This window comes from Bubalus bubalis, chromosome 6 (genome assembly GCF_019923935.1).
Source record: "Bubalus bubalis isolate 160015118507 breed Murrah chromosome 6, NDDB_SH_1, whole genome shotgun sequence".
NCBI lineage: Eukaryota > Metazoa > Chordata > Mammalia > Artiodactyla > Bovidae > Bubalus > Bubalus bubalis.
The window spans coordinates 68478734-68493000 of record NC_059162.1 but is presented as its reverse complement, the minus strand read 5'-3'; positions in this window follow the sequence as shown (position 1 = coordinate 68493000).

Sequence of the window (14267 nt, the reverse complement as noted above, 5' to 3'; positions counted from 1 at the left end):
AAAACTGACCTTTTCCAGTTCTGTGGTCACTGCTGAGTTTTCCAAATTTTCTGACATATTGAGAGCAGCACTTGAACAACATATCTTTTAGGATTTGAAATAGCTCAGTTGGAATTCTATCACCTCTACTAGCTTTATTCGTAGTGATGTTTCCTAAGGCCCATGTGATTTTGCACTCCAAGATATCTGGCTCTAGGTGAGTAATCATACCTTCATGGTTATCTGGGTCATTAAGATCTCTTTTGTATAATTCTGTGTATTCTTGACACCTCTTCTTAATATTTTCTTCTGTTTGGTCCATACCATTTCTGTCCTTTATTTATTCTGTCCTTTATTTTCTTGGGCTCCAAAATCACTGCAGATGGTGACTAAAGCCATAAAATTAAAAGACACCTGCTGTTTGGAAGAAAAGCTACGACAAACCTAGACAGCGTAGTAAAAAGTAGAGACATTACTTTGCCAACAAAGGTCTGTCTAGTCAAAGCTATGGTTTTTCCAGTAGTCATGTATGGATGTGAGATTTGGACCATAAAGAAGTCTGAGTGCTGAAGAATTGATGCTTTTGAACTGTGGTGTTGGAGAAGACTCTTAAGAGTCCCTTGGACTGCAAGGAGATCAAACCAGTCCAGTCCATTCGAAAGAAAATGAGTCCTGAATATTCATTGGAAGGACTGATGCTGAAGCTGAAGCTCCATACTTTGGCCACCTGATGTGAAAAGCCGACTCCTTAGAAAGGACCCTGATGCTGGGAAAGATTGAAGACAGGAGGAGAAGGGGACAACAGAGGATGAGATGGTTGGATGGTATCACGGACTCAGTGGACATGAGTTTGAGCAAGCTCCAGGAGATGGGAAGGACCAGGAAGCCTGGCATGCTATAGTCCATGGGGTTACAAAGAATCAGACGTGACTGAGCATCTGAACAACAAAAGCATTGAGTGCTGTTAGGTTCAGGAAACTTTCACACTTACCTCCAATTCTTATAGCAGTTCTACAAAGGTTGCTCCTTTTATAGATGGAAAACTGTGGTCTAATTTAGAAAGATTATCTCGATGAAAATCACAGTTTAGTAACAGGTTGGAGATTTGAATCCAGGTTAATTTGATTTATGTTCTTTCCACTACACTACATGATGTTTGGAGAATGAAGCCAGAAGGATCAACTAGGTATCTCAGACATTTTGTCTCTCTTTTATTTTTTACTCTTTTTTTTTAAATTTTATTGGAGTATAGTTGATTAACAGTGTTGTGTTATTTTCAGGTGTACAGCTAAGTTAATCAGTTATACATATACACATATCCACTCTTTTTTAACATTCTCTTCCTATATAGGCCATTACAGAGTATTGCATCAAATTCCCTGTGCTGTATACAGCAGGCCCTTTTTAGTTATCAATTATGTATATAGTATGGAGAAGGAAATGGCAACCCACTCCAGTATTCTTGCCTGGAGAATCCCATGGACAGAGGAACCTTGCGGGCTGCAGTCCATGGGGTCGCAAGAGTAGGACACGACGGAGTGACTTTGACTTTGACTACTTGATATATATAGTAATGTGTATATGTCAACCCCAATCTCCTAATTTATCCCTTGCCCCTTACTTCCTGGTAATCATGTTTATTTTCTACATCTGTAACTCTGTTTTGTAGGTAAGTTCAATTGTACCTTTTTTCAGTTCCACATGGAAGTGATATGACATGATATTTGTTTTTCTTGTTTGACTTACTTCACTTAGTTTGAGAATCTTCAGATCCATCCACGTAGCTGCAAACGGCATTATTTCATTCTCTTTTACAGCCGAGTCGTGCTCTCTCATTAGGTGCTCCTTCTGCCAGTGCTGCAGTGACTGTGGACAACTTCTTCCCTCATAAAAACCTTCTCTCGAGTCCTCGTACTGAAGCCAAAGTTCTTTGTAGCCCACTGTCTGTGAGAAGATTTCTTATATGCTTATCTATTTTGACTAAAATGGTGCATAAAATAGGGGCACATTTCTGAAACTGTTAATTAGGAGATTAGTTTTCTGTTTATATGAAGGACAAATGTCTTTTGTAAAGAGAGGAAAGAATAGAAGTTCAGTGTTTATGGAACACTGGGCCACACTAACCATCACAAAAATGCAGGATGGAAGTCAGCTTTGGTGTGGAGTTCTCAGTGTTCAGTGTTTAGTTATAAACTTTCTCCTAGTTGTTAAGATTACATTTTATTGACAAAGGGAAAAGAGTAAAGGAAGTGACCTAAAGAAATAGTAATAAAAAGCCAACATTTGCTGAGTATTCACTGCATGCATGCTAGGTACAGTGTCAAGTGCTTACACAGAGAATTTAATGTAATCCTCACAGCAACTCCTGGAGATAACCTTATAGCCCCCATTTCACAGAGGAGAAGACTGAAGCACAGAGAAGTCTCAATATGGCCAGGTCACAGAGAAGAATAGGAATTTCAATCTAGGCAGTTGATGATCCAGGTGAGTTAAATTCACTTAACAATTTATCATCTATCCTTTTATTTTGGTCAAGGAAACACAGTATCTCATTCATTTCATTTAATTCAACTGATAGTTTTGCTCTAAGCCCTCTACAGTATCATGATTATTCATAGTCATCACCATTTATTTAGCAACAGCCTCATGCTTGGTGGCCAATATATACAGTGTTTGGTAAAAGCTAAGGCGATATATTTTTCTTCCAAGTTTTTTATGTGTGTCCTCTCAATGTTGTATCTCTTCATATTCTTTCTTCAGAAAATGACAAGCTTTCTACAGAATACTAACGAGTTATCTCTTTTTATTCTGTGTAAGACATAATTCAGATTATGGAATGGACTGTTTTCATTAGACAAAGTTAAGGTCAGTTAGCACAAGCATGTGGGATTCATTCAGGTTCTCATTTTTATAGCTATCTAAAATCAGTAAGAACTGGAATGTGTCTTGCTTTGAATTTTTTTTAGTATTTTGTCTTGCGAGATGATCTAGAGTTGACTAAGAATCAAGAAACAGGAAGCAAAGATCCATGCAAAGGCAATGCAAGACATTGGCATTTGGTCGTGGGCAATCAAATAGTGGTTAAGAAAGGATGTGGCTCAGATGCTAAAGAATCCACCTGCAATGCAGGAGACCTGGTTTCGATTCCTTGGTCAGGAAGATCTCCTAGAGAAGGGAATGGCTACCTATTCCAGTATTCTTGTCTGGAGAATTCCATGGACAATAGGTCTGTGGGGCTGCAAAGAGCTGGACATGACTGAGCAGCAAACACAAACATACAAGCACGTACACACACACACACACACACACACACACACACAAGGATCATTGTAGCCACCTCTGGCAGCAGGGAGCCAGGTCTACCTAGGGCTGCCTCTTTTTTGGCCATTCCTCATCCTTTGATGTGCTGTATCAGCATACCATTCCCTGCTCTGATCTCCAGCATTTCATTGTCAGCCATGGATATGTACCCTGCTGCTTCTCACTTCCATCCCAAGGCCAGCCCCAGGCAGACTGTTTAAGAAAATAGCCTGTCTTGCTTCTCTGCAGATGGGATATTTTACATGAGAAATAATCCAGCTGATTCTTTTCTCCACAGTTTGAATAAGAATGAGCTGGCCCATGGTTTAGTAGGGATTTGGGTCAGGAATGAGCTATGCTGTCAGAAGAAAAGGCAGTTAATGATGGGAGTTTGTGAACTCTTGGTTTTGAGTTCCAAATATTGATTTAGACGTAAGTTCAAGAATTCAAGACCCTATAGTGCTGTTTATTTCCACCTCTGAGTCTCAGTTTCTTTTTCCATGAACTCAAAAGTTAGTCCAAGAAGTAAAAGAGATGATGCGTACACCGTGTTTAACATATGGTCAGATACGTATTGAGTGCTCAATTAATGTCATTTATTAGTGTTGTTGTTTTGGTTTTTATTTCATGGAGAAGGGAAAAACATCCAACCTCTGTTTTCAAATCTTCCCCAGAAGCCTGGTCACCTGTGTCCTACAAAACGGCTAATAATGTTAACCCCTTCACACCAATCCTGTTCCCATTGAGCTAGTTGACTGTGCTTTGCCATATAAGTATCTAAGACTGTAAAAGGCCCTTCAACTAATGAATGACTTTTTCAGGGAATCCTCCTTTGGCATCTTATTGTAAATTTCGACCCTTCCTCTTTCCCCATCTTCCATATCCTTCCCTACTTTTGACTGATGATCTATCGATTTTCTGAGAGACGTGTCTTTTAAAAATTATACCGTGATGGTGCATTTTAAAGTTGTTCCTGATAATTACATCCATTTTTTACATTAGATGCTTTGTTTTTATATTGCTAGAAGCATGGAAATTAATATTTATATTACTTTCTTGGTATAATGTGCTTCTTGTCATCATGTAAAGTCTCTCTTTATCCTAATAGTACTTTCTGACTTAAATGTTCTTTTGCATGAAATTGATATTAAAGCACCAATTTTCCTTTCTGTAAATGGAACATTATTCAGCACTAAAAAAGAGAAAATTAGTGATACACCTGATAAGGATGAATCTCAAAAACATTAAGCTGAATGAAAGAAGCCAGATAGAAAGATTAAATGTAGTAGAATTTATAGAAAATTTATAGAATGTTATAATTTATAGAAAATTAGAAAAATTCTAATTTATAGTGACAGAAATCAGGTCAGTGATTACTAGGGGACAAGTTGGTTGGAGGAATTGACTGGGAAGAGACATAAGGAAACCTTTCGCAGTGAGGGAAATATTCTGTACCTTGATTTGTAGTAGTAGTTACAAGTTTATATTTATTGTCAAAGATCATCAAACTATACTCTTAAAATGTTGTTGTTCAGTCACTCAGTCATGTCCGCCTCTTTGTGGTAAAAAGAGAATTAGTGGACTAATTCCATGGACTTCTGCATGCCAGGCTTCCCTGTCCTTTACTATCTCCCGGAATTTGCTAAAACTGATGTCCATTGAGTCAATGATGTCATCCTCTGTCACCCTCTTCTTCTGCCCTCAATCTTTTCCAGCATCAGGGTCTTTTCCAATGAGTCCCTCTTTGCATCAGGTGGCCAAAGTATTGGAGCTTCAGCTTCAGCATCAGTTCTTCCAATGAATATTCAGGGTTGTTTTCCTTTAGGATTGACTGGGATGGCTTTTATGGTATATAAAATATGTTTTAATAAAGTTGAATAATAGAAAAAGATCTGATTTGATGGTTTCTGTTCTTTACAATATGAGCTTTTTTGCTCTCATTATGAATGATGGTTTAGCGCCACACAGGTTTCTGGGTGGATAGTCATTTTCCCTCATACTTCAGATGTGTTATTCTATTATCTGCATATCATTGTTCAGGAGAACTTAGTCAGTCCAGTTGCTTATGTTTTCTTTTCCTTCTTCCAATAGCTTTGAAGATTTATGTTTTGCTCCAGAAGTTGTACATTTTCACTAAGATATATATAGTTGAGGATTTGTTTTTTAATTACCGTATTTGAAATTAAGTGTAATCCATAATGACTGACTTCTTTCTTCAATTCTGGAAAGTCCCTGGACATTCCTTCTTTGCATATTGGTTCTTTTTCATCTTCTCCATTATTTTCTTCTATAATTCTTATCAGATATACTTTAGACTTCTTATTTTAATTTTCCAATTTTTTAATACCCTTTCACATTCCATATTTTGAGTACTTATATCTCTTTGTGCTACATTATCCCAGAATGGTTCCCTTATGCCTGTCTTCCACTTCACTAATTCTCTTTTCACCTGTTAAGGACTTTTATTTCAATGAAGGATTTTTATTTTACTCTTAAAATGTCAATTTTTAATACTTATCAAACACATCTGCTTGTTTTTCTACTGTCCAGTTCTTGCTCTGTGTTTTCTGTTTATACCTTTATCTCCTTGCATGTTTTAAATGTGTTTATTTCTAAGTCTCTCCATTTTCCTTTGTTATCCAAGGTCACAGTGTGCCATTTCCACTCTCTGCTTTGTCTACATCCTTTTTCCCTATATGGTCTGTGATTTTTTATCATAAGTTGATTTTCAGAAGGGTTTGTTTAATGTGTGAATCCCATAGGATCTGGAGCTGTTTTGAGTTTGCCTCTGTGAGGTCCCTAGAGATTTCACTGGTCCTGGCCTAATATTTATGTTTAACTTCTTTGCCAGATTGTGTTTACATTGAGCATCATGATAGTATCTTCCCTCTCACAGGCTCTTTTATAAAGTACTCTTGCCACTTTATTTAGTTCCCCTTGCCCTGATTCCAGGCTGCCCTGTGGCTGGCTTTAACTATAGAATGTGGTGGAAATGACATTTTATAACTTCCAAGACTGGATTTTAAGAGATCCCTGACTTGCATTATCACCACTTAACTTGCTTCCTTTTAGAGGCCAGTGGTCATGTTAGATGCCTAACTACCTTGGGACTACCATGCTGTGAAGAAGTCTATGCTTTCCACGTACAGAGGGAGAGCTGAGAGAAAGAGCACCAAAGCAATCAACCATATGAGGGACGATTTCTTGAACCTCTGCCTCACTCTAGCTGAGTCAACAGATAGATGCAGGCAAGTAAATAACCCAGCCTCAAGTAGAACAGAAGAACCATCTAGCCAAGTTTGACCTGAATCTCTGACTACAAGATCATAAGCAAATAATTTCTTTTATATTGAATTTTGATATTTGAAATAATATGAAACTATCAAAAAGCTTCATTTACATAGTCACATAGAAATGACCAAAACTCTAATTTTCTGTGGCTTTTAAATTTCACAATTCTATTTTAAAGCATATTTGCTTTTTATTTTGTTTTTAAGTTGCATTAAATGTTGATTAAGATTTGTAGGATCAACTAACCTAAGGACAATAAAATTTTCTTCTTGTTTCAAGTTTCAAAATAGGAGGTCCCTGGCTGTATTTTTTTCCCCTCCAAACTTGAACTCGGCATAAGCAAATAATTTTAATCCACCATATATCTGCAGATTTCTGATTCTTAGTTGATGCTTTTCCACTCATTAAGTGTTAGTCACTCAGTCTTGTCTGACTCTTTGTGACCCCATGGACTATAGCCACCATGCTCCTCTGTCCATGGAATTCTCCAGGCAAGAATACAGGAGTGGGTAGCCATTCCCTTCTTCAGAGGATCTTCCTGACCCAGGGATCGAACCCAGGTCTCTTGCATTGCAGGCAGATTTTTTACCATATGAATCACCAGGCAAGCATGGTATAGGTAAATGGCAAGCTATCTTACCACTGCTTTAGTCTAGTGGATGTAGCCTTTCAAATCCATCTTTCACTGAGGTCTTTCTATGTTCCCTGCAAGGACTGGAAATGCATCCTAGCTACTAGGACAATTCTCAATCCCTTTGGGATGACTTACTCTGATCATCATGAGGAAAAATGAATATTTCCTCTCTGATACTACTCTTCTACCTGCAATATATAGTAGTTTCTAATTTTTTTACAGAAGGAGATTTTATTATTTAGTTCAAAATACTTATATTGAGCAAAATCCCATCTTTTCTGTCTCACTGGCCTTTTTCACTTAACTATGTCTTAGTCAAACTGAACTACCTACTCTTCCTATACATACCCCATTCTGCATCCTGTTTGTGGAGTTGCTTATGTTGTTCTCTTTGCATGAAATACCCAACCCTCTGGTACCCATAAATAGATCTAACCAATCTTTCAGGCCCTGCTAAAGTGCTTTCTCTTCCATAAAGACCTTTTTTGATAGTTCAAGCTATAATCTCTCCTTATCTTGAAGACTAATGTTTCAATTGGTCTGTAATTGTCTTCTGATTTCTACCTTCTCAGGACTTTAAAGCATAGTGGTTTAAAACAGAAGTTGGTGAAGTATAGCTCACCACACATCCAGAAAACTGATGGTTTTTGCAAATAAAGTTGTATTGGAACGCAGTCACACTCATTCATTAATATACCATGTATCATTACTTTGGCACTGCAATGGTAGAGTTGACTGGTTGGAACAGAGACCGTTAAACTCAAAAAGTCTAAAATATTTACTATCTGGCACTTTACAGAAAGATTTTCCATCTCTGGTTTAAAGCATGAGAACTAGACTTTGTATCATTTTTTAACATTTATCAACTATTTGACCCACAGGCTTGCACTGGAGGTCAAATGATAAAATGGGAATGAACTATTTTGGAACCTTTACAACATGAATATAGAGTATTTCTATTGCTGTTACTTTTGCCTTAACTTAAACCATATTATAATTTACCTCTAACTAAATAAATCCTTCTCATAAAGAAATGAAAAAAAAGTAGAAAGATCATGGTATTATGACATTATTACATTCTTTTCATACTATATATATATATATATATACACACACATATGCACACACACGTGAGGCGCTTTAGATAGGAGCTTGACTAAGCAAATATCTAGATTAAGCTTAGAAAAATAGAGGAAAACTTTTCCTTTGTAAGCTCTAATGAGGTATGCTATGACTGCAAAATAGACCAGCACATCTTTGGTTGTTTGTGTAAAATGTCCATCTCAAGATGATATTTAGAGAGTGAGGAAGTTGATGTTGCCATTTCTAAGCATGAAAGGATCCCTCAGCTTTTGTGTTTTTACAGAGCCAGATTTTGGAAAATAGAATGTCAAAGATGGTTTATCAGAATGGATAATAAGTGAAAGGTCACTGTCAAAAAAATAGCCCAAAAATGGATAGCTCCATGATGATGGTAAAGGGAGCCCTTTTTTAAAGAAAAATCTCCGAGCCAGTGGTATTTTAAAAGAAGGAATTATGTTCCATCAGGAAATTTTGCTTCCTTATCCCTTCTGAAAAAAAATATTAAATTTTTTTCTAGGAAGGAGACCCCAGTAAACTATAAATTGTTTTCTTCACTGTTAGTGCAGTGAAAATAGCAATTGGGAGGGAGTGTTTAAGGAGCCTGGCATTCTGCAGAGCATCAGGGCCTCTTTAATTAAGAGAGAGGCTGTCAGGGAAGATGGACAATGTTCCCTTTGTTAGAGCAACACAGTGTCTTTCAAAATCATATTTGTTTTTAAACTCAGTGGATTTGCATACAACCATGATGAGAAACAGTTTAGATGCTGCAGAAGAATATGAATAAGAGATGTTTGCCTTAAAAACTATAACAAATAATGATACAGGCCTTGAAAACCAAGAGTTGCAATGAAAGAGTGCTATAAAAAGTTCACCCAAACTTTGAAATTTTCTGGTAAATGAGTTATATCGGCTTGAGGGGGACTATAATACACATGGATACTTTGGATATGAAAATGGAATCAAAACTATTCTCTTTTGGCAGTAAAAGTAAATTTTATGTCAGTGGATTCTTAGATACCTTTTTTTTCTTTCTTGGGCTTCAATTTTACATACATTCATACAGTAGTAAAATGATATAAATAGCGAAAACTTTAAAACATCTAAAAATTTCTTTGACTCAGACAAGGAAATCAAGAGGGTTTATTGTTTCCAAGTATGTTACTGATACCAGATTGTCCAAGGAATTTTATCTCTATGACAAATAGTCTGATATGGCTGGCTACTTAATGGTATATTTATACCTTAACGAGGCTTTTCCTTTAAGAGAAGTGCCCTGGGGATCAGAACCAGTTATTGAGATTCTGCCCAGGTCTCTGTGCATATAAAATGCAATGTGCTTTTATTATATGCAATACTAGATTACCCAGAGTATAAAAAGCAGCAACAAAGTGGGGACATTAAAAAAGAAGCAATTGGAGGTGGACAAAAAATTGATACTGTGTGTGGATGTGTGTGTGTGCATATATATTTATTCTTCATCAGTTCAGTTCAGTCACTTAGTCGTGTCCAACTGTTTGTGACCCCATGGACTACAGCGTGCCGGGCTTCCCTGTCCATCACCAACTCCCGGAGCTTGCTAAAACTCATGTCCATTGAGTCAGTGATGCCCATCCAACCATCTTATCCTCTGTCGTCCCCTTCTCCTTCTGCCTTCAATCTTTCCCAGCATCAAGGTCTTTTCCAGTGAGTCAGTTTTTCCAAAGTACTGGAATATATATTATTCTTCATATATATCTGTATATATAAAACAGCAGTAAAAATGAACCAAGAGTTATATAGAGAACTCTTTTGCCTCAATTTGTATGGTTAAAAATGTTTATGCATATGCTTGTACACTTTATAAGAGCAATACTGCAAACAGAATTGACATTTCTTTGAAAGCTGATATTTTTCAGGGTCACACTTAGCAATTTTAAGTGACTTAGCACATATATATATATATGCATATATATATACAGCATCAAAGTAATTTCCATAAAAATAAACAAGAGCTTTGTTGGACTTTCAGCTAATTTGTGTTTTTGTAACGTTTCTATGCTGAATTATATGTTGAGGGAAGGGACACCATAATATTTTCAATCAGGACATGATTACATGTCTTGCATCATACTGGGCCTTTTAGAGGAAATTAAAGATGCAGCCCTTTTCTACAAGGAGCTTGTTACTTATACAAGCATGAAATATACTCAGTAAACAATTAGAGTCCTAGTTATAATTATATTTGTTTGACATTTATTTAGTTTGATTATGTTGTTAACTATCATATTGATAGAGTCCCTTATTAAACTGTTAAATACCATATGTCCGAAATCTGGGTAATTTGCAGTTACTGATTAAATACCAAGAGAGATAATCCATCACACCACAGGTAGATGATCAGAGAGCATCTCTCCATAGCTGAAGTTTGCCCAGCTGTAGCCTAGCAGACTAAAGGTTCCAGCTAACTGGAACCTCCAAATAATTGGATTTTTCCCCTTGCACTTAGGTTTGATGAAAAAGAAGCAATGCTAGGACAGTAACCAATGAGATAAATTTTTTCATTGAGTTCCTGAGCATGGTTTTGAATCACTATATGTAAAGCCCAATTTCCTAGCCCATCTCCATGTGTAGTTCTGCTTAGTGAAAGCAATTATTACTAAGAGTGGCCTTGAAAAACATCAGCTTTCAAAGGAATAATAATTCTGTTTGCAGTATTGCTCTTATAAAGTGGACAAGCACATTCAGAAGCATTTTTTTTTAACCATAAGAATTTAGGCAAAAGAGTTCTCTATATAACCCTTAGTTCATTTTTACTGAAATCACAGTTTTACTTACTTGGCTGTATTCTACCATTGAAGTAACTAGGTTTTATGTGTCTGGAAACGTGTTCTGTGGCCTGACACCCTTCTGAGGGTCTCTAAGGATAGCAACATCGCTAATCAGATCTACTAAAAAGATCCATCAACTAAGCTCACAATGTAATGAAGAGTATCCCAATTACCACATGAATCAGTTACAGGAAAGGCCGTAGTTTAGGAGAGGAGTTGAATGCTGCAGATACTGTAGGGCCAGGAACTGTGTTTGCCTTGTTCAGGGCTCCATGTCTAATGCAAGTGAATTAGTTGAATTAAGTATTTCCTATTAGAATGGTCATCATCTAGATTGTAGCTTTTGAATTGGTCATACAGAGATGCTGCTGAAGAAGAGAAGGAAAGACCTTCTGGGGGAAGAATGAGTGGTGAAAAAAATGCAGAGGTGAAAAGAAAAGTGGGCAGTGAGGAGTGGGATTAAAAACTTCACTGAGTTAGAAAAAGCCATTTAGGAGATTATTCAGGGTACAATATCAGCTTTAAAGAAATATTAATTCTGTCTCCTCTAATGCTTAGACTTGGTGGTGGCTTTAGAGAGGTATCATTTTATGTGTGTGCAGTTTTATTCTTCTATACATCTTTCTTACCTGTTCCTCCTCTCCCCTCCCCCCCCACACATTTTAAATTAGAAGAAGGATCATTGCTTATTACTAGGGTCAGCTTGAGTTTTAGCTTTGAAACATCCTGAACAAAATTGTTAACTGGGCATGTCTGCACCCCAAGGTGCAGAGCTAAAAGAAAGTTTTGCGAGATTCCAGAAGTATTTCATTTGACAGCATGTCTTCACTTTCCTTCAAGATGAACTCTCGGCTAAATCTCATTATTTTGCTATTCCTGAATCCATAAAGAAGCCACTTGAAGTGTCCCTGAAGGACACTAGTGTGTTGATTGTTAGCATGGCTAAGTTGGTGCATGACGCCTTTGGCGCTGTGTACCCTGCGGAAATGCCATCTCAAATGCATCATTTTGCTGAGTGCCTCTGCTCAATGCCAGTTCTGGTTTGTCCTCTGAGTAGGCGTGCTTCCTAGAAATTACCCTTCAGCTGACCCCACAGCACATCACACATTACATGTTTAGTGATATCATTCGCATTCCCCGGCTGCAGACAAGAGATGTCTGAGAAGAGGGGAAAGTTTACTATTGAAGGGAAGTGGAAAATGTTTATTTTATGTCTCATCAGAGGCTCGCTGCCAGACACACATTTCAGGGCCCAGTATTCTGGACCTGCAGATGCACGTGGACACTGGAGTGTGGAGAATGCAAGTGGAATGCAAGACCAAAAAGACATGGGGAGGTCAGAGTGGTGTGTAATGACTTTAATTTTTTGCAAGGAAAATGTCAGTTTTCACATGAAGGAACCTTTTGGAAAGATTAGAAGTACTGGAGCTAAATATCCCTCAAGAATGTTGTAAAATTCCCTTTTTCAAATATGACAGATTCTCTCATTTCCGGGATAGATTAAATTAGCACAGTCTTGCCTGAAAACAAAGGGTTAATTCAGATGCTCGCTTAAGACATTTGTGCATCAGCCAGGTCTGTGTGACTGCTTCATGTCATTCAAAAATACAGTGACTCTGCAAATATAAGTGTCCTCCTATACTTATGTCCTCTAATTTCTTCCTGGGGTTAGCAATATTTGGTTTGCTGAAAATAAGAAAGAAAGAAAAAAAAGAAATGTGGTTTGGGGCGGGGGGACTCTATTTAGTAATATGAACACCTTGAATGTTTAACAGAGCATCCATTACTCATCAGTAATTCAATCACCATTCTCTGCATAGCTAAAATTTTAATGACATTTTATGTAATCTCTGTTTACAAGAAAAATAGAAAGTGTGTGTGTGTATGTGTGTGTGTGTGTGTAGCAGAAAAAACAGAAAGACAATAAAATAAAAGATATTTTTGAAGTCAGTGGGTAAATATTTCATTTTAAAGCATACAGTGATAGGATGCTGATAGAAATTATATTTAGGGTTGGAGGAGGAATAAATATTTTGAATCTGTGTATACTCTAGAATTAGTTAATATCATTATATTTTTACAAACTTTGCTTCCTAAAAAGTTATTTGAGGTAGCTCACATTCATTCAACAAACATCACTGAATGCCTCATAATTGTCTACATTTTTTGAAAATAGATAAGGAGTGTCAAATCAGACAAAATTCATAATGCCATGTACAGTGAATGTGATTATTAATAGGAGACAATTCTCAATTTGGTCTTGTAAGTTTATGTATATCTTGCCTTAGGGTTTCCCTGGTGGTTGTGATAAAGAATAAATTCAGGAGACACAAGAGATACGAGTTCAATCCCTGGGTTGAGAATATCTTCTGGAGAGGAAAACGGCAACCCATTCCAGTATTTTCACCTGGAAAATTTCACAGACAGAGGAGCCTGGTGGGTTACAGTCATGGGGTCACAAAGGAGTCAGACACGACTTAGTGACTAAGCAACAGCAACAGCATACCTTGCCTTTGTTCTGAATTAGCTTTTCAAGAATGTTTGCACAGCTACCAGTCTCGGAAGAGAAAGAATTTCCTTCAGGAGCAAAAAGCCAGCATGCTTATTGCCTATTATAAAGATCTGAGTTCCCTAAACTCAGGGAATTCTTCTACTATTAATAAAGGTAACCCACAGTGGGTGCAGGTATGTGGTTTTTAAGTTATGTTGTAAGAATTGGGGCTTGAGGATAGGGTGCAAACACTGATACTCTGCCTGGAGTAATTGTTGAGAGTGCTAAATAGTCCTCTTCCTATAAATTACAGTCCTGTATCTCTGGGCCCAGGATCTTGGACTTTAGTCAAGAGCCATAACTATGTACAGATACTTCCTTAGTTTGCATGTAGGGTAAAGCCTCAGGCCATTCACAAATCTTGTCAACTACATTAAGTATTTGCACTTTATTCAAACACTTGAGCCAAACTAGTCCTTTCTTAAGGTGAAATATCTTCCTTGGTTTTTAATTTTCTTGTTAAATTTAAACTGAAAAACATTCTCAGGGGAAAAAGGGTAAAGGATGTTGTAAATGAAGAAAGAGGTAAAATGGGGTGATGGGAATATCAAAAATAGTGGGAAAAAACAGGTCAAAGAAAAGAGCAGGGCGTAGGTATGAAACATTTTTGTATGTTTAGACA